Source organism: Salvelinus fontinalis, chromosome 19, assembly GCF_029448725.1.
Source record: "Salvelinus fontinalis isolate EN_2023a chromosome 19, ASM2944872v1, whole genome shotgun sequence".
Lineage (NCBI taxonomy): Eukaryota > Metazoa > Chordata > Actinopteri > Salmoniformes > Salmonidae > Salvelinus > Salvelinus fontinalis.
In genome coordinates this window covers 43,868,300-43,874,492 of record NC_074683.1, presented here as the reverse complement: position 1 = coordinate 43,874,492, position 6,193 = coordinate 43,868,300, and positions in this window count along the sequence as shown.

Below are 6,193 nucleotides of genomic sequence, written 5' to 3'. Positions count from 1 at the left end.
TGCGGATGTAGCAAAATGCTTGTTTGAATGAATTTGCTCGGGAAATGTAACGTTATGAACCCTAGGCATAGGCCCTATCGACTGGTAAAACTGTGGAATAGCCGACATCAGCTTCAATGACTACACCAACACCATTGTCTTCTCATAATGAGCCAAATAAATTAGTACAGTAATTACTTGCACAGGCATAAATTAACTGTGGCATTACAGCACCTGCCACCAGAGAGGAGTAGATCTGCATTTTACGCAGAGGTCATCAATGCCTCAACCAAGAACCAAATCTCAGGATTATGGACCAATTGCTTGGGACAGTGTAAAAATTCAATATTTGTATTTAAAGTTAAAATAATTGACAAATAAAATGCAATTAGACCTAATGAAGTTGATATGATTGTGGTGCGTTCTCAGCCCCCTCCTGTACTCCATGTTCACCCACGACTGCGTGGCCATGCACGCCTCCAACTCAATCTTCAAGTTTGCAGACGACACACCAGTGGTAGGCTTGATTACCAACAATGAAGAGACAGCCTACAGAGAGAAGGTTTTTAATTTCACCTTTATTTAACCATGTAGGCCAGTTGAGAACAAGTTCTAATTTACAACTGAGACCTGGCCAAGATAAAGCAAAGCAGTGTGACAAAAACAATAGCACAGAATTACATATGGGATTTGTCACATGGGACGAATACAACAGGTGTAGAACAGACAGTGAAATGCTTACTTACAGGCTCTAGCCAATAGTGCAAAAAAAGGTATTAGGTGAACAATAGGTAAGTAAAGAAATAAAAACAACAGTAAAAAGACAGTGAAAAATAACAGTAGGGAGGCTACATACAGACACCGGTTAGTCGGGCTGATTGAGGTAGTATGTACATGTAGGTATCGTTAAAGTGACTATGCATATATGATGAACAGAGAGTAGCAGTAGCTTAAAAGAGGGGTTGGCGGGTGGCGGAACACAATGCAGATAGCCCGGTTAGCAAATATGCGGGAGCACTGGTTGGTCAGGCCAATTGAGGGAGTATGTACATGAATGTATAGTTAAAGTGACTATGCATATATGATAAACAGAGAGTAGCAGCAGCGTAAAATAGGGGTTGGGGGGACACACAATGCAAATAGTCCGGGTAGCCACAAACGTACAGTCAATAACACAATAGAAAAAGTATATGTACAGTGTGTGCAAATGTAGTAAGATCAGGGAGGTAAGGCAATAAATAGACCATAAAGACAAAATAATTACAATTTAGAATTAACATTGGAGTGATAGATGTGCAGATGATGATGTGCAAGTAGAGATACTGGGGTGCAAAATAGCAAAAAAAATGAATAACAAAATGGGGATGAGGTAGTTGGGTGTACTATTTACAGATGGGCTGTGTACAGGTACAGTGATCGATAAGCTGCTCTAACAGCTAATGCTTAAAGTTATAGAGGGAGATATAAGTCTCCAGCTTCAGTGATTTTTGCAATTCGTTCCAGTCATAGGCAGCAGAGACCTGGAAGGAAAGGCGGCCAAATAAGGTGTTGGCTTTGGGGATCACCAGTGAAATATGCCTGCTGGAGTGCGAGCTACGGGTGGGTGCTGCTATGGTGACCAGTGAGCTGAGATAAGGCGGGGCTTTACATAGCAAAGACTTATAAATGACCTGGAGCCAGTGGGTTTGGTGACGAATATGTAATATTTATTCTAAGTCAGAACCGTCTAAGTCAGAACCGTCCAGAGTAGTGATGCGAGTTGAAGAGCATGCATTTAGTTTTACTAGCATTTAAAAGCAGTTGGAGGCCACGGAAGGAGTGTTGTATGCCATTGAAGCTCGTTTGGAGGTTTGTTAACACATTTTCCAAAGAAGGGCCAGATGTATACAGAATGGTGTCATCTGCATAGAGGTGAATCAGAGAATCACCAGCAGCAAGAGCGACAACATTGATATATACAGAGAAAAGAGTTGGCCCGAGAATTGAACCCTGTGGCACCCCCATAGAGACGGCCAGAGGTCCGGACAACAGGCCCTCTGACTTGACACACTGAACTCTATCTGAGAAGTAGTTGGTGAACCCTGTACGAGGAATTTATCAGGAAGCAGTTTTACCTTAAAAAGTGACAGTATCTTTGTAATGATTAAAAGGACACGTTCAGTAATTCACAACAAGGCAGTCATTTGAGAAACCAAGGCTATTGAGTCTGCCGATAAGAATGCGGTGATTGACAGAGTCGAAAGCCTTGGCCAGGTCGATGAAGACGGCTGCACAGTACTGTCTTTTATCGTTATGAGCGTGGCTGAGGTGCACCCCCATGACCAGCTCAGAAACCAGATTGCATAGTGGAGAACGTACGGTTGGATTCGAAATGGTCGGTGATCTGTTTGTTAACTTGGCTTTTGAAGAATTTAGAAAGGCAGGACAGGATGGATATAGGTCTATAGCAGTTTGGGTCTAGAGTGTCTCCCTCTTTGAAGAGGGGGATGACCACGGCAGCTTTCCAATCTTTGGGCATCTCAGACGATATGAAAGAGAGGTGGAACAGGCTAGTAATAGGAGTTGCAACAATTTCAGCTGATAATTTTAGAAAGAGAGGGTTCAGATTGTCTAGCCCAGCTGATTTGTAGGGATCCAGATTTTGCAGCTCTTTCAGAACATCAGCTGTCTGGATTTGGGTGAAGGAGAACTGGCGGGGGCTTGGGCAAGTTTCTGTGGGGGGTACAGAGCTGTTGGCCGGGGTAGGGTTAGCCAGGTGGAAAGCCTGGCCAGCCGTAGAAAAATGCTTCTTGAAATTGTCGATTATCATAGATTTATCAGTGGTGACAGTGTTTCCTAGCCTCAGTGCAGTGGGCAGCTGGGAGGAGGTGTTCTTATTCTCCATGGACTTTAGTGTCCCAGAACTTTTGGGAACTAGTGCTACAGGATGCACATTTCTGTTTGAAAAAGCTAGCCTTAGCTTTCCTAACTGACTGTGTGTATTGGTTCCTGACTTCCCTGAAAAGTTGCATATCGCGGGGGCTATTCGATGCAGTACACCACAGGATGTTGTTGTGCTGGTCAAGGGCAGTCAAGTCTGGAGTGAACCAAGGGCTATATCTGTTTTAATTTTTTTTAAATTGAATGGGGCATGCTTATTTAAGATGGTAAGGAAAGCACTTTTAAAGAGCAACCAGGCATCCTCTACTGACGGGATGAGGTCAATATCCTTCCAGGATACCCGGGCCAGGTCGATTAGAAAGGCCTGCTCGATGAAGTGTTTTAGGGAGCGTTTGACAGTGATGAGGGGTGGTCGTTTGACCGCAGACCCATTACGGACTCAGGCAATGAGGCAGTGATCGCTGAGATCCTGGTTGAAGACAGCAGAGGTGTATTTAGAGGGCAAGTTGGTCAGGAGGATATCTATGTGGGTGCCCATGGGTACGGGTTTAGGGTTGTACCTGGTAGGTTCCTTGATAATTTGTGTGAGATTACATCCATCTATCATCTATCTTAGATTGTAGGATGGCTGGGGTGTTAAGCACATCCCAGTTTAGGTCACCTAGCAGTACAAACTCTGAAGATAGATGGGGGGCAATCAATTCACATATGGTGTCCAGGGCACAGCTGGGGGCTGAGGAGGGTCTATAACAAGTGGCAATGGTGAGGGACTTTTTTCTGGAAAGGTGAATTTTGAAATGTATAAGCTTGAATTGTTTGGGCACAGACCTGGATTGCATGACAGAACTCTGCAGGCTATCTCTGCAGTAGATTGCAACTCCGCCCCCTTTGGCAGTTCTATCTGGTCAGAAAATGTTGTAGTTGGGGATGGACATTTCTGAATTTTTGGTGGTCTTCATAAGCCAGGATTCAGACACGGCTAGGACATCAGGGTTGGAGTGTGCTAAAGCAGTGAATAAAATAAACTTAGGGAGGTTTCTGATGTTAACATGCATGAAACCAAGGCTTTTACGGTTACAGAAGTCAACAAATGAGAGCACCTTGGGATAGGTGTGGTGCTGGGGGCAACAGGGCCTGGGTTAACCTCTACATTACCAGAGGAACAGAGGAGTATTAGGATAAGGGTACAGCCAAAGGCTATAAGAACTGGTCGTCTATTGCTTTGAGGACAGAGAATAAAAGGAGCAGATTTCTGGGCATGGTAGAATAGATTCAGGGCATAATGTACAGACAAGGGTTTGGTAGGATGTGAGTACAGTGGAGGTAAACCTAGGCATTGAGTGACGATGAGCGGTTGCGTCTCTGGAGGCACCAGTTATGCGGAGACCTCACCTGGCTTCTGTGGAGGAGCTATCTAAAGGCGGGGCTGGGGGCTCTATAGGGAAATAAATCAATAATAATAATAATAACTAACCTAAACAGCAGTAGACAAGGCATATTGACATTAGGGAGAGGCATGAATAGCCGAGTGATCATAGTGTCCAATGAGCAGCAATAGATGAGTCAGGGCGCTGTTCGGTAGTCGCTACTACGCTAGGTGAGCTGGAGACACGGCGTTCAGAAAGCTAGCGGGCCGTGGCCAGCAGATGGATCTTCGGCGACGTTGCAACGGAAAAGCTTGTTGAAACCACCTCGGACGATTACGTCGGCAGGCCAGTCATGATGGATCGGCAGGGCTCCGTGTCGGCAATAAATGGTCCAGGCCAATTGGCAAAAGAGGTATTGTAGCCCAATAATTAGCTGGTGGACCTCTTCGGCTAGCCTGGAGATTGGCCTAGCTCAAGGCTAACTGGTATTTGCTTTGCGACAGAGACGTTTGCCAGGAGTAGCCTGGTGAGGGCTCTCGGAGTGTGGTGTCAGGACAATAACCTCTCACTGTCACATGAATTGACGCTGGAGAGACGAAGCAGGTACGGGGAGTCAAACATTTAATAAGGAACGGACATGGAACGAGACAGGAACAGCATCAGCACAAGGGTAAGAAAGACGAAAACAATGAATGCATCAGCAGGGAACAGAGCAGGGGAATCGACAAATATAGAGGAGGTAATAAACAGGTGATGCGTGAGTCCAGGTGAATCCAATATCGCTGATGCACGTGACGAGTGAAGGCAGGTGTGCGTAATTGATGATGGCAGGAGTGCGTGAGGCAGGGCAGCCTGGTGCCATCGAGCACCAGGTGAGAAGAGCAGGAGCAGACGTGACAGTACCCCCCTCTAGCGGCGTCCCACCTGGGCGAACCGGCCGAGACATGGGCACTGGGCAAGCCGGTTGGGGCATGGGAGCCCGACGATCCGGGAGAGGTAAGGACGCTTGTCGATCCCCCTGCAACGAGGGAGCCCAATGATCCGGTGGAGCGTGACATGGGATGGAAACCTGCCGAGCCAACCGAGGCACGGAAACCTCTTGAGCCAGCCAGGGTGTGAAAGCCTGACGGGCTGGCTTAGGCACACCCGGTTCCATCGGCGGCGGAATCCACCCCGACGTCACTAAAAAAAAAAAAAAAAAAAAAAAATCCTGGGCCAGCTGGGCGAACAAGACCTGGCGATCCGGCTGAGGCCCGACGTGGTATGGGCGCCTTCCAAGCCAACCGGGGCAAGGAAACCTCTCGAGCCAGCTAGGGCGTGGAAGCCCGACGAGCTGGCTAGGCACCCCCGGTTCCATCGACGGCGATCCAGAGCCGACGTCACCACCAAACGGAGCGCCAGTACTCCCCGATGAAGCAGGTATGGGGAGTCAAATATTTAATAAGGAACGGAAATGGAACGAGACAGGAACAGCGTCAGCACAAGGGTAACAAAGATAAAAAACTATTAATGCATCAGCAGGGAACAGAGCAGGGGAACTGACAAATATAGGGGAGGTAATAAACAGGTGATGAGTGAGTCCAGATGAATCCAATATTGCTGATGTGCATGACGAGGGAAGGCAGGTGTGCTTAATTGATGGCAGGAGTGCGTGATGCAGGGCAGCCTGGCGCCCTCGAGCGCCAGGGGGGAAGAGCAGGAGCAGACGTGACACTCACTCAATGTCAACAAAACAAAAGAGATAATCGTGGACTTCAAGAAACAGCAAAGTGAGCACCACGTTGTGGGGTCTGCACAACATATCACCGGGGGCAAACTACCTACCCTCCAGGACACCTACAACACCCGATGTCACAGGAAGGCAAAAAAGATCATCAAGGACAATAACCACCCGAGCCACTGCCTGTTCACCCCGCTTCCATCCAGAAGGCGAGGTCAGTACAGGTGCATCAAAGCTGGGACCGAGA